The sequence below is a fragment of the Pan paniscus genome, chromosome 17 (assembly GCF_029289425.2).
Source record: "Pan paniscus chromosome 17, NHGRI_mPanPan1-v2.0_pri, whole genome shotgun sequence".
In the NCBI taxonomy this organism is placed as follows: Eukaryota; Metazoa; Chordata; class Mammalia; order Primates; family Hominidae; genus Pan; species Pan paniscus.
Window position 1 is genome coordinate 52,656,346 of NC_073266.2, and position 15,505 is coordinate 52,671,850.

The 15,505-nt window shown below is 42.6% G+C and overlaps 1 protein-coding gene across 3 annotated transcripts in view; it reads right to left on the reverse strand.

Annotated features, from left to right (window-relative positions):
- Positions 1-15,505, reverse strand: part of ZSCAN30 (zinc finger and SCAN domain containing 30) — a 39,485-nt gene that overhangs the window by 16,328 nt on the left and 7,652 nt on the right. The window contains exons 1-2 of one of the 3 annotated variants that reach the window (XM_063597321.1): positions 485-2,806; positions 67-275 (exon numbers count right to left, since the gene is read on the reverse strand). The exons of the other annotated variants lie outside the window; for them this stretch is intronic. The gene's annotated coding sequence lies outside the window, so the exon portion shown is untranslated. Of the gene's footprint in view, positions 1-66; positions 276-484; positions 2,807-15,505 lie in introns of those variants that run through there. 3 annotated transcript variants of the gene reach the window in all.

Below are 15,505 nucleotides of genomic sequence, written 5' to 3' on the forward strand. Positions count from 1 at the left end.
GCCGGATGCGGGACAGGGGCGGTTTGGGAAGCACCCGGGACCGCCCTGCTGGACCGCCCCACTCACCCTTCGCTCTACCGGCGGCGGCGGGAACCCACCCCCGGGAGCGAGAACAATGCCCGGCCGCACGCGCGCCGGTAGTGGGGGAGGGTGCCCCTCTAGGAGCCCGGAGGACCGCAGCTCTGTGGCAGGCGCTGGTCGTGTCTCGCAGCGGGGGCGCGGGTCCGGCTCAGACCTGGCGGGGGCATCGCAGAGTACAAGCGATTGATGCGCTGCTGAAAGGGTGGGGAGCATAAGATACATATTAAATATAATTATATATTCTATATATTTTAATACATAAAAATATACGTATATATTCAAACATATTTTTCCTCGTTATGTCGCGGGCTGGTATACCATCGAGAAAATACCATCGAGAAAATAAAAACCGAGAACCCATGATCTCTACATTTTGAGAGGAAGAGGAGCTGACCACGCTCACCGCGGACGTGCTGACTGCGAAGACGACAGTCCTAGGAGCTGCGGAAGGGCTGGGGCGGGGACGGGTCCTGCCCACGAATGCCGAGGACGCCAGGTGCTGCGGAGGGGTCGGGATGGGGGGCAGGAGAAGCTGTAAAGATTTCCTGGTGGACTCTGCCCTCGAGCTGCCCGTGGCCGCGTGCTGGATGCTGACACAGGAGGAGGAGGAGCGCCACGGGTTTCCCGCGTAGGAAGCGGCAGGAGCCAGGGCACAGCGGGGCGGGGTTCAGGGCACGCTCGGAATTGGCCCAGCATCTTAGCTGGCCAGAAACTAGGCCAAGGGGTTGGTTAGAGTGAGTTAGGTTGTGGAGAGTGTCAAATACCAGGCTCAGGTGTTAGAAATGCATTGAATCATCAGTGCAGGGTATTCACATATAACATGGCTGGAACAGTGTTCAGGGCGGTGTCTGTACCGTATAGAGTGGATTAAAGGACAAAAGAGATGAAAGAATACAGGTGACACATGAATTTAGCAAAATGTAATAATCTGTGAAAGTATGATTGAAAATAGGGCAAGGGATGACATCGCCAAGGGAGGTCTTTTGGAAAATAAACGGGATTGTGAAATACCAACGTTTTGGAATGGGGAAGAAAAGGAGTTCGAGAAGAGGAGCTACTTAGGGAGCGCCCAGATGGTTCAAACATCATAAAAACAACAGTGTTTCAGGAGAGGGAACACTGTTGCTTTGCTGCAGAGAGCCGAAAGAGGGTGAGAACTAAGCTGATGGTGGAATTTGGGGGAATGACAGAGGAGGGAAAGAGAGAGAGATGTTACCTGTGGACTGTCCTTTCGAGTGGTTCAGAAGAGTTGGTAAGACTGAAAATAGACAATAATCTCTTTTGAGAATTGTGATACTGCAAGAAAAGAAAAAGGATATTGGTTGAACTAAGCAACCGGATTTAAAGTATTCTTATTTTCAAGGGTAGTGGAAAGCTAATTTGTAGAAAAGAAAAGGTAAAGTTTAGTAGGCACAAGAAATTGAAGATGGAAGAAAAGAGATACAGCTGATGGGGAGGAAATGAGACCAGATGGGCTGGTGAAGTAGTTTGTCTCAGAAAAGAAGGAAGTGATTTGTTCCTGAATAGGAGGAAAGTGGAGGGTGAGTGCAAGAGAAAAGGGAGAAGTTGAAGATGTTTATGTCAGATGACTCTGACCACAAAGGTGTTAATCAGAAGATGTTACAGTTGAGCCAGACTTTGAAGAATGTTACGACGGCCAATGACTGGAAGAGACGACTTCAAGTTATGTTCTTTATCTACTATCCAATATGGAAGCCATTAGCCATTTATGGCTATGTGTAGGAAAGCTGCCTGTTGCATGGCAAGAGTAATGCTATCTTGAAGTGAAACATCATAATAACCAGTGTTTGACTCTTGCATACCAAGGCATTCCCCCAGCAAGGTGAAGAAACAATGCCTATAACATAGATAACCCCTCATAAAGAAACACTACCTGTAGCATAGAAAACCCCTCATAAAGATCCTTATCTAATTTTCCCACTGGTCAGAGTTTTGCAAGAGGGTCTCAGACATGACAAGCTGCACATGTTTTACCAAAAAAAAAAAAAAAAAAAGCTTGCAATAGAAAGAATAATATCTGCAGGGCAGGTATGGGGATCCACCATCTTAAGTCCTTTTATCCCTACCAAATGTTTCCTTCTGAGAAACTGCATTTGTCAGCTCAGCTCTCTCAACCTCTGGGAGTAGGTTTACATATATTTGCTCACTTGATATATGGCTGATAGGAACTGAGCAAGTAAAATTTTCATTTCATTGAATTTTAATTAATTTACATTTAAATTGCTACATGGGATTAGTGGTTCCATACTAGACAGTGAAGCTAGCCTGTACTTGTTAAAAAGAACCCAATGAGTGAAATGAACAAAGTAAACATAGCCCATTTCTAATGAAGCACATAAAATAATGAGTGGCCCAAAAAAAAAAAAAAAAAGACTGTAAAGTTGTCTTCTACGTAAAAAGTCCATAAGGTTTATACACAGAACATACTCAATTTGTTCATTCCCTTAAAGGATCTAGCAACACACTTTTTTTTTTTTTTTGAGACGGAGTCTCGCTCTGTCGCCCAGGCTGGAGTGCAGTGGCGCGATCTCGGCTCACTGCAAGCTCCGCCTCCCGGGTTCACGCCATTCTCCTGCCTCAGCCTCCCAAGTAGCTGGGACTACAGGCGCCCGCTACCACGCCCGGCTAATTTTTTGTATTTTTAGTAGAGACGGGGTTTCACCGTGTTAGCCAGGATGGTCTCGATCTCCTGACCTCGTGATCCGCCCGCCTCAGCCTCCCAAAGTGCTGGGATTACAGGCGTGAGCCACCGCGCCCGGCCGCAACACACTTTTTAATGTAAGTACCCAATTTCCCCATTTTTAATGAACAGATGAATACCAGTATCTGCTAACACTGTGGGGTGGGGAGGGGAGAGTGACATATACCTAAGAAAATTAGCAACTTCATCAATAATAAACACTTCTCTATCATTTATTTATTTTCTTTTAAAAAATGTATTAACACCTGAATAATGCATTGATTTTAGATAATGAAGTATCAATTTTGGTCAACTAATTTTGACAAATATGTCACATCAGTCTAAGATGTTAATAAAAAGAAATGAATGCAAAAGTATATGGGATCTCTCTGTGCTATCTATCTTTGCAATAATAGATAAATTGAATTTTAAAATATCTTAATAAAAAGAAGGCAGAAATAGGGGAACGAGGGAACAAATACCTTGTCTGCCCTTCTTTGCTGTGGGGTTTCAATAACCTGTTAGACTTACACGCCATATCCTCTGTATCTCTTATCTGCTCTTTTTAATTTTTGTTTCTCATTTGCATATTTTACCACCTATTTTCCAATCACTAATTCTTTCTTTAGTGATAATGTACTTTTAAACATATCCCTTGAGTTCTCAATTTCTGTCATTGGATTTTTTAATTCAGAATTTCTCTTTGGTTCAAGTTCACATCCATTATTTTATTTATTTTTTGAGACAGGGTCTCACTCTCTTGCCTAGACTGGAGTGGAGTGGCACCATCTCAGCTCACTGCAACCTCCCCCTCCGCGGCTCAAGCAATTCTCCTGTCTCAGTCTCGCAAGTAGCTGGGATTACAGGCACAGGCCACTACTGTGTCCAGAATTGGTGGGTTCTTGATCTCACTGACTTCAAGAATAAAGCCGCGGACCCTCGCAGTGAGTGTTAACAGTTCTTAAAGATGGTGTGTCCTGAGTTTGTTCCTTTTAATGTTCGGACATGTTCAGAGTTTCTTCCTTCTGATGGGTTCGTGGTCTCGCTGGCTTCAGGAGTGAAGCTGCAAAACTTTGCAGTGAGTGTTAACAACTCTTAAGGTGGTGTACCTGGAGTTTGTTCCTTCCTCCCGTCCGGAGTTGTTCATTCCTCCCAGTAGGTTTGTGGTCTTGCTAGCCTCAGGAGTGAAGCTGCAGACCTTCACAGTGAGTGTTACAGCTCATAAAGGCAGTGCGGACCCAAAGAGTGAACAGCAGCAAGATTTATTGCAAAAAGCAAAAAAACAAAGCCGCCGCAGTGTAGAAAAGGACCCCAGCAGGTTCCTGCTGCTTGCTGGGGCAGCTGGCTTTTATTGCCTTATCTGGCCCCACCCACATCCTACTGATTGGTCCATTTTACAGAGAGCTGATTGGTCCGTTTTATAGAGTGCTGATTGGTCAATTTTGACAGGGTGCAGATTGGTGCGTTTACAATCCCTGAGCTAGACACAGAGTGCTGATTGGTGTATTTACAATCCTCTAGCTAGACTTAAAAGTTCTCCAAGTCCACACTAGATTAGCTAGACACAGAGCACTGATTGGTACATTTACAAACCTTAAGCTAGACACAGGGTGCTGATTGGTGTGTTTACAAACCTTGAACTAGACACAGAGTGCTGATTGGTGCATATACAACTCTCTGGCTAGACATAAAAGTTCTCCAAGTCCCCACCTGACTCAGGAGCCCAGCTGGCTTTGCCTAGTGGAACCCGTGCCAGGGCCGTGGGCATAGCTGCCTGCCAGTCCTGCACCGCGTGCCTGCACTCCTCAGCCCTTGGGCAGTCGATGGGACCGGGCACCACGGAGCAGGGGGCGGCACCCGACGGGGAGGCTCCAGCTGCGTGGGAGCCCACTGCGGGGAGGGGGGGGCGCTTGGGCATGGCGGGCTGCAGGTCCTAAGCCCTGCCCCATGGGGAGGCGGCTAAGGCCCAGCAAGAATTTGATTGTGGCACAGGCAGTTCTGTGGGACCCCGCGCCCCCTCCACAGCTGCTGGCCCGGGTGCTAAGCCCCTTACTGCCCAGGGCCAGCGGCACTGGCCGGCCGCTCCAAGTGCGGGGCCTGCCGAGCCCGCGCCCACCCGGAACTCGCGCTGGCACGGTTCCCGCCCACACCTCTCTCTCCACAGCTCCCCGCAAGCAGAGGGAGCCAGCTCCCCCTCGGCCAGCCCAGAGAGGGGCTTCCACAGTGCAGCGGCTGGCTGAAGGGCCCCTCAAGTGTGGCAAGAGCAGACGCTGAGGCCAAGGAGGTGCTGAGAGTGAGCGAGGGCTGCTAGCCCGTTGTCACCTCTCACTACCACCTGGCTAATTTTTTGTATTTTTAGTAGAGACAAGCTTTCACCATGTTAGCCAGGCTGGTCTCGAACTCCTGACCTCAAATGATCCACCTGCCTTGGCCTCCCAAAGTGCTGGGATTACAGGCGTGAGCCACCGTGCCCGGCCCGTATCCATCATTTTAGAAAGTTTTTTTTTTTTTAGATGGAGTCTCGCTCTGTGGACCAGGCTGCAGTGCAGTGGCACAATCTCGGCTCACTGCAACCTCAGCCTCCCAGCTTCAAGCGATTCTCCTGCCTCATCCTAGCTGGGATTACAGGTGTGTGTTACCACACCCAGTTAATTTTTGTATTTTTAGTAGACACGGGGTTTCACCGTATTGGTTGGCCAGGCCAGTCTCAAACTCCTGACCTCAAATGATCTGCCTGCCTCAGCATCCCAAAGTGCTGGGATTACAGGCATGAGCCTCCGTGCCTGGCCCATTTTAGAAAGATTTTTATGGTAAAACACACATGCCATTAAATTTACCATTTTAACCATTTTTAAGTGTACATTTCTGTATTAGTCCGTTTTCATGCTGCTGATAAAGACGTGCCCAAAACTGGGCAATTTACCAAAGAAAGAGATTTAACTGGACTTACAGTTACACATAGCTGGGGAGGTCTCACAAACATGGTGGAAGGTGAAAGGCATGTCTCACATGACAACAGCACGAGGGAGAATGAGAGCCAAGCAAAATGGGTTTCCCCTTATCAAACCATCAGATCTCATGAGACTTACTCACTTCCACGAGAACAGTATGAGGGAAACCACCCCCATGATTTAATTATCTCCCATTCCCTCCCACAACACATGGGAATTATGGGAGTACAATTCAAGATGAGATCTGGGTGGGGACACAGAGCCAAATCATATCAACTTCAGTGGCATTAAGTGCATTCACAGTGTTGTACAACCTTCACAAACATCCATCTCCAGAACTTTTTTATCTTCCCAAACTGAAACTCCATACCAATTAAACAGTGATTCCCCATTTCTCCCTCCCCCGAGCCCCTGGCAACCACCATTCTACTTTCTGTCTCTATAAATTTGACTACCCTTAAGTACCTCAAATAAGTGGGATCGTACAATATTTGCCTTTTTGTGACTGGCTTATTTTACTTAACATAATGTCTCCAGGTTTATCCATGTTGTAGTATATGTCAGATTTTCCTTTCTTTTTAGGGCTGAATAATATTCTATTACATGTATATACCACATTTTATTTATCCATTCATCTGTTAACAGACACTTGGGTGGCTTTGCCCTTTTGGCTGTTTTGAATAATGCTACTATCATTATAACAGTACCTTTAATCCATTTTTAATTTTTGTATATGGTGTAAGGCAAGAGTCCAACTTCATTCCATTGTATGTATCCGGTTTTCCCAGTATCATTTCATGAAAAGACCACCATTTCCACCATTGAATGGTCTTAGCACCCTTGTTAAAAATCAGTTGACCACGTGTGAGGGTTTACTTCTGAGTGCTCTATTTCATTGGCCTGTATGTCTATTCTTATGCCAGTACCACACTGTTTTGATAATTGTAGCTTAATGAAATCAGGAATTAGAGTCTAATAAGTCATTCTAAAAATAGCTTCTGGTTTTCCATCAAATTCTTTTCAATCTTGTCTTTTACGTCCCTGAATAAAAAACAGTATTTTATCCAAATCTAATTATCCTAACATAAGAAACTCCAGTGATTCTACTTCTATCATCAATTGTTTCTGCTGGTTGTTCTTAGCTCGGTTGCCTGGTTATCTTTTATCAGGAATTTTCATGAAAAGTTGATGGGGAAATAATTTGAAGGTACTCCTCTTCTTTATTTTTTGAGACAGAGTCTTGCTGTTGCTCAGGCTGGAGTGCAGTGGTGCGATCTCGGCTCACTGCAAGCTCCGTCTCCTGGGTTCACACCATTCTCCTGCCTCAGCCTCCCAAGTAGCTGGGACTACAGGCGCCCGCCACCATGCCCGGCTAATTTTTTGGGGCTTTTTCTTGCTTGTTTTTTGTTTTGGGTAGAGACAGGGTCTCACCATGTTAGCCAGGATGGTCTCGATCTCCTGACCTCGTGATCTGCCCGCCTCAGCCTCCCAAAGTGCTGGGATTATAGGCATGAGCCACCGTGCCCGGCCGAAGGTACTCCTCTTCTAGAGAGAATCATTGTTTGCTTCTGCCAGCTATCTGGGAGCTCCAGTAATTGTTGGTCATCACCAACCAGTTTTAGGTATTGAGATTTTTCTGGGTCAACCAGATGACTTGCAGTTGGGCTACAGTCTGTGGAAGGGCTGGTTTACTACAAGTTCACCTTTATTCCTAGAATGTAGTTGATTTTGGGTATAATTCAAAGTACCAAGGTCCCAACCCTTAAGTCTCTGATTCCAACTTTCTTCTCTCTGGTCCTATGAGGCTATCAAAAATGCCATTCAGTACCCTCAGCTGCCTCTTCCAGATAAGCAAATAATCTGAAAGTGAAAGCCCACTAGATGCTTTGGTTCACCTCACTGGACTTAGATCATTTCTTGGATCTTGTTCTAGTATTCTGTACTACCTTGACAGTTCTAATGCCTTCCAGCTGATTTCATATTTTTATATGGATTTACTGGTTGTCCTTAAGGGAAGTGTGATCCACATTACTCACTGTACCAATAATGGAAGCTGAGTTCTGTGACTTTAATTTTCCCCTAAAAGAGAGTATCTTTTGAAGAATAATAAGTTTTTAATTTTAATGTAGTCCAATTGAAATTTCCTTTTTATATATATTGGGCTTTACTGTCTTTTTAAAAGATTTCCTTCCCTACTCTGAAGTCATAAATATACTTTCACATATTTTCTTCTACAAATTTTACAAAAAGTTTGCTTTTCTCCCATGTATTTAATATACTTGCTATTTGCTTTGTGTGCAGTTATGAGGCAGAGATCTACAATAACTATTTCTAGATGAATAACTAATTATCCATTAATCACTTATTGAATTGTCCTTCTTATCCATGCTGGTTTTCATGCCAGCTCATTCAACTACATTATTCATCTTTGATCCCACATATAGTGTTATGATGGAGATGGCTATAGGCTATTCCATCCATCTATACAGTTAGCATCATAAGAATGATTAAGAATACATGAATACTACAGGTCACTCAGTATTGCTTATCAATCTTATGTTTTTCTAGTAAGCTCACCTTCGCACGAAGTTTATTTCAAGCCATTTTCTCAAGCATTATTCTCCTCACCCCTCATTCTTAAATGATGATATAACCTCCTTCTTCCCAATGAATTGGAATGTCCTCAGTTTCCCACTAACTTACCTGAGCTTGCACCCATTCTCTCCTATCATCTTAGTTAGCATAGGAGAAGGGCCACTCATATCTAAAGACCTATTCTTCCACTTGTATCTTGGATCCCATCTCCTTCCCCATCAATCATATGCCATCAACAGTTCATTCTCTTCCTGTGTTATCTACTCTCTCTCTCCTGGATTCTTCCTGCTATCTTTTACACATTACATATCTTTCCTATCTTAAAAATTATCAAGCCACCAACCAAGCAAATAAACCATCCCTAAACTCCACTATTACCCTATTTCTTATTTTCTTTTATTCATAACTGACTTATTGAAGTTGGTCTGTAATGACATTCTCCATTTCCAGATATCCCATTTTTTTCTCATACTGGTTCTCTTCAACGTTTGTTTTTTATGAAGAGGTGTTGGATTTTGTCAAATGCTTTTTCTGCATATTTTGTCCTTTATTCTGTTGATATGGATTTGGTTGATTTTTAAACTGATGCTCAGATGGATTCCTGGGATAAATTCCACTTGGTCGTAGTAGAAAATCCTTTTTTATATGTTACTGAATTCAGTTTACTAGTATTTTGTTGAGAATAAGACATACTGGTCTGTAGTTTATGTTTCTTGTGATGTATTTGACTGATTTGGATATCAAAGTAATATTAGCCTCATGAAATGAGATGGAAGATATTCCTTCTTCTTGTTTTGGGGAGGGGGAGAGTTTGTGAAGAACTGGTATTAATTCTTCTTTAAATGTTTGGTAGAATTCACCAGTGAAGCCCTTGGGGCCTGGGCTTTTCCTTGTGTGTCTTTTTTTTTTTAATTACTAACTCAATCTCTTTATTATACATCTATTCACATTTTCTATTTCTTCTTTAGTCAGTTTTCTGTCTGCAGGGCATGTCAGAGACCTTCACAGCAGCCCCTCCCATCACAGGCCTTGGGGCTTAGGAGGAAAAAATGGTTTTGTGGGTGGGGCCTAGGGCTCCCCTGCTGTGTGCAGCCTAGGGACTTGTTGCCCTGCATCCTAGCCGCTCCAGCCATGGCTGAAAGGGGCCAACGTAAAGCTCGGGCTGTGGGTTTAGAGAGTGCAAGCCCCAAGCCTTGGCAGCTTCCACGTGGTGTTGAGCCTGTGGACACACAGAAGTTAAGAATTGAGGTTTGGGAACCTCTGCCTAGATTTCAGAGGATGTATGAAATGCCTGGCTGTCAAAGCAAAAGTTTGCTGCAGGGGCAGAGTCCTCATGGAGAATCTCTGCTAGAGCAGTATGGAAGGGAAATGTGGGGATGGAGTCCCCACACAGAGTCCCCAACAGGGAACTGCCTGGTGGAGCTGTGAGAAGAGGACCTCTGTCCTCCAGACCCCAGAATGTTAGATCCACTGAAAGCTTGCACCATGCACCTGGAAAAGCCACAGACACTCAATGCCAGCCTGTGAAAGCAGCCAGGAGGGGTGCTGTACCCTGCAAAGCCACAGGGGCAGAGCTGCCCAAGGCCATGCAAGCCCACCTCTTACATCAGTGTGCCCTGGATGTGAGACATGAAGTCAAAGGAGATCATTTCAGAGCTTTAAGATTTGACTGCTCCAATGGATTTCAGACTTGCATGGGGCCTGTACCCCCTTTGTTTTGGCCAATTTCTCCCATTTGGAATAGGTGTATTTACCCAGTGCCTGTATCCCCATCATATCCAGGAAGTAACTAACTTACTTTTGATTTTACAGGCTCATAGGCAGAAGGGATTTGCCTTGTCTCAGACTTTGGATTTGGACTTTTGGGTTAATGCTGGAATGAGCTAAGACTTTGGGGGACTGTTGGAAAGGCATGATCATGTTTTGAAATGTGAGGACATGAGATTTGGGAGGGGCCAGGGGCAAAATGATATGATTTGGCTGCGTCCCCACCCAAATCTCATCTTGAATTGTAGGTCCCATAATCCCCATGTGTCAAGAGAGGGACCCAGTGGGAGGTAATTGAATCATGGGGGCAGCTACCTCCATGCTGTTCTTATGACAGTGAGTTCTCATGAGATTTGATGGTTTTATAAGGGGCTTTTCCCCTTTTGCTTGGCACTTCCCCTTCTTACCACCATGTGAAGAAGGATATGTTTGCTTCCCCTTCTGCCATGATTGTAAGTTTCCCGAAGCCTCCCCAGTCATGCTGAACTGTGAGCCAATTAAACATCTTTCCTTTATATATTACCCAGTCTCAGGTATGTCTTTATTGGCAGCATGAGAACAGACTAATACAGTAGGCTATACCATCTAGGTTTATGGATGTATACTCTATGATGTTCACACAAAGATGAAAGCACCTAATGATGCATTTATCAGAATGTATCCCTAGCATCAAGCAAAAGATGACTGTACTTCCTTCCTTCTGCTGTTCTGTTGCTATTGTTTTTAAGTTTGCTCTCATTTTTAGTTTCTTAAGGTGGAAGCTTAGGTTTAGATAATTTTTTTTCTAAAATAGACATATTAAAGCTATAAAATTTCCTCTAACCATTACTTTTGCAGCATCCCATAAAATATTTTATGTTGTACTTCACTTTTATTCAGTTTAAAGAATTTTCTAATTTCTCTTATGATTTCTTCTTTGGATCATGGTTATTTATATTATGTTATTCAATTTCCAAATATTTGTGGAGTTCTCAAATTATGCTGACTCAATATGCCCTCTGGGTCAGTGGAATCCTCACTGTCCCCAACCTCTTGGTCTATAGATACCCAACTGGTCCTATCTTCTAGACTCTAAGAGGCTTCACTGGTCCCTGAGCCACCCTCAGCTGAGGTGGCCCTGCCATCTCTGCCCTTGGTAGTGTCCCCACCCTCTGGGTACCTCGTTTCCTGCTTTTGTAATACCAGAAGTTGGACAGCTTTTCTTCTTTTCATCCTGTCTCTGTCCTCTTCAAAATTAGCAGTGTTTCTGGTGATAGCATTGTCAAAATCCTTGTCAGTTTTCCATAGATTTTAAGAGAATCCATACAATTAGGCACAAGGATTCTCTATGGATCCTTCCTGGATAACCAAATTTCTATCCTGGATTCTGCTGAAATAGTTAATTGGATCCATAAATCACACACCTAATCGCTTCACCAAAACGTTTGTCCCAGTGCTGTCTCCAGAGCATGCTATCTGAGATAGGCTGAGAAATTTCCAAATCATCAAATGATTTTTGCTTAACAGTTTCCTCCTCAGTGTATCTCTTTCCTCTCATATTTTACCATAAGAAGGAAGGAAAAAACAAGCTACACCTTCTACTCTTTGCTTGGAAATATCCTCAGCTAAATACTCAAGTTCATTAGTTACAAGTTCTACTTTCCACCCAATAGCACAGCATGATTCAGCCAAGTTTCTGCCACTTCTAACAAGGATTGCTTGTACTCTAGTTTCTAATACATGTTCCTCCTTTCATCTGAGATCTCACCAGAAGTATCTTTAATGTTCATTATTTCTAGCAGCATTCTCTTCATAGCAATATATGTATTCCCTAAAATGTAACTTTCTCTACTGTCCTCTTTACTTCCTTCTGAGCCCTTACCAGAATCACCTTTAATCCTCCTATTTCTACAGTCTCTTCAAGGCTTTTTCTATTAAGAATTTCAAAACTCTTCCAGCTCAATCACTTACTCAATTCCAAAGCCACATCTATATTTTTAGATATTTGTACATAGCACCCCACTTCTGGTACCACAAACAAGATGGCATAATAGAAATGTATTCTCTCATAGTCTGGAGGTTAGAAGTACAAGATCAAGGTGCCAGCAGGGCCATACTCTCTCTGAAAGCTCTAGGGAAGTGTCTGTTCCATCCCACTGTCTTAGCTTCAGGTTGCTGGCAATCATTTGCATTCTTTGCCTTTTGGATGCATTACTCCAATCTCTGCCTCCATCATCACATGCATTCTACTCTGTCTCCTCTGTGTCTGAATTTGCCTATCTCATAAGAACACCAGGCATTGGATTAAGGCCCACTCTAATCCTTTATGACCTTAACTTGATTATATCTGCAAGGGCCCTGTCTTAGGCCATTCAGGTTGCTATAACAAAAAATATCATAGCCTGGGTAGCTTATAAACAACAGAAATTTATTTCTCATAGTACTGGAGGCTGGAAAGTACAAGATCAAGGCACTGAAAGATTTGGTGTCTGGAGAGGGTCTGCTTCCTGGTTCATAGAAGCCATCTTCTCACTGTGTCCTCATACGGCAGAAAGCCCTGGAGCACTCCAAGTCCTACTTTATAAAGACACTTAATCCCACTCATAAAGGCTCTGCCCTTATAACCTAATTACCTCCCATAGGCCCATGTCCAAATACTATCACATGAGGAGTTACAATTTAATATATGAATTTTGGGGGGACATAACATTCAGCCTACACAGACCCTATTTTCAAGTAAAGTTACATTCACAGGTAATGGAGGTTAGGGCTTGAACCTATCTTTTGGGGGGATACAATTCAATCCACAACGTGATTAACATAAACCAAGATTTATTTAAACCACTGTGGGCCAGAAGCAGTGGCTCATGCCTGTAATCCCAGCACTTTGGGAGACTGAGGTGGGTAGACTGATTGAGCCCAGGAGTTCAAGACCAGCCTGGGCAACATAGTAAAACCCTGACTCTACAAAAAAATAGAAAAATTAGTCAGTCATGGTGGCATGCGCCTATATTCCCAGCCACTTAGAAGGTTGAGGTGGGAGGATCACTTAAGCCCAGGAGGTTGAGGCTGCAGTGAGCTGTGATCACACCACTGCACTCCAGCCTGGGTGACACAGTGATACTTTGTCTCAAAAAAAAAAAAAATAGAGAGAGAGAGACAGAGAAGGCAACCACCATTTATAAAAAGAGAGAGAGAGGCAGAGAGAGAGACATAGAAGGCAAGCAACACTTACTGAAAAAAAAGAAAGAAAGAAAACACACACATACACACACACAAAACACCATGACTTGGCTTTCAGTTATTTAACAGGTAAAGATTTTTCAAGGTGATGCCAATGACCTTACTGATAAAAAACAAAGGGAATTATCTGACCTGAACTCAACTTTAAAGATCTTGGGGAATTATAGTATTTCTTGACACAAGGCCAGTCACTTCTGTCAAAGTGAACCTTGGGAACTGTGATTACACTGGCCATTATTTTCTTTTCTGAATCAGAGTTTTCAGCACTGGTTCTGAGTTTTAGGAAGTCAGTGTCAACTGGACATGCACACTGACATGTCAAAGATGTCTTATTACCCATAATTTAAAGATCTTATTCACAACAAACATGTTAATACTTGTTAATATTTATTTGAGCAGCAGCCTACTTGTTAATATGAGCAAAAGGCAAGTTAATTTTTAATGTGGCTTCACAATTTTGATTTATTTCCTTTTTTTCCCCAGAACTGGAAATTGATTTTTAAATTGAAATCCCTTCCTTGTGAAAATTGTTTACACAGTCTAAGTATCAAAGAAAATTAATTTCCAATACAATACATGATAAGCAAAAGTCCACATGTAGGTCTTTATGTTCATTTATCTGAGGAAGAAGTCTGCAGTTTTCATCCTTTTCTCAAATAAATTTACTATCTCAAAAAGATTGAGAATCACTGCTCTAGAGCGTATGCCTAAGTTAGACATATATTAGTACACATGTTAGTTTGACCTAGTTTCCCCCAAGTGAAATGAGAAATAGAATTCAGGTAGAATATTGGTGGTGGCCTATCAGTTTCATTCTTGAGAATTTTATATCACTTCCCATGCCTGTATTATCACTGCTAATCTCTCTGGAAACCCTTCAATTCCATTTACTTCATTGAGAGGAACTTCTTCAGTGTCAGCTGGTATGGACCATAGTTGGCTCTAGATTTGTTTTGGCCAGTCCAACAAACAAACTCCAGGTTAGCTCATCAAACTCACACACAGAAAGCAACATCTCTGGCAACACTCCACAAAGCTACAAATCTAACATAATCTGAAAGAATGGTTTGGCTTCCTTCGTCAAACACCCAAAAAATCTACATTCATATCATCACTTTTGGGTAAAAGGTTAACAAAACACTTTACCTTTGTACATGAGAATTAACCTTTGGTTAATTTTCTCATTCTGTTTTATTGAAAACTCATTAATAGGTCAATTATGTTACCCAACAATATTGTTTATGGTAAAAATGTTTCCTGATTACCAAAAGAATTATAAATGAACTATAAATATTGACTATGCTAATGGATACTATAACTTTGGGCCTCCCTGAGTATAGTGACTCTTGTAATTGGCATGTCTCTTACAGAAATTCTAGAAGCTATGTCCATGGAGTTGCTATAAGACATATTAGCTCCTGTGGAAGTTTCTAATCCAGATGCATCCCACAGGTTCCCAATGTAAGTCTCATCTCCTTGCATCTGAGCTGTCAACTTGGAATGGGAAGGCCAAAAAAAAAAAAAAAAAAGCCTGGATGCTTGTGTAAAACACTGTGAGTACCACTACCACCGAAGAGGGGTAGGTGCTGCCTACTGGTCAGCTGTGGCTTCTGTCCTATCCTTCTAAGTTAATCTGATGCCAAGGGTGATCTGCAGTAGTCTTGAAGGTCTAAAAGTCTAGTTGAATTCAAGAAGAACATTCTGGTGGGCAATGATATACACCCAGCTTCTTTTGGAAACTACTTGAAAATTTATGTTTCTTCCTTCTCTCATCTTCTTATCATCTAACACAATATGTGTTAATAGTTAACTTTATATGTCAGTATTTAAGTTATAGGATATGAAAGAAGGAGGGTTATCATCTGGGAGCAGAATGAATGCCATTCATGGACCAACAAAAAGACTATTTTCCTCTTTTGGGAAATGGTTAGCATGTTAATAGTTATGTGATAGTAGTATTATGTAAGGTGAAAGCACAACTTCATTGTTATCATAATTTGGAGAATTAAAGTATGGCTTAAAGAAACATGTATGGTACTAAGTTGACAAGGGGCAGACCATGATGCTTTTATAATGTGTCATCTTGCTTAAAGTGCACCAGTTTTCCTAGAATTATTTATTTTATGTTTACAGTTTGGGTGGGCCAAAAGGCAATTTTTGGGAGATGTGTAATGTGGAAAGGAAATAG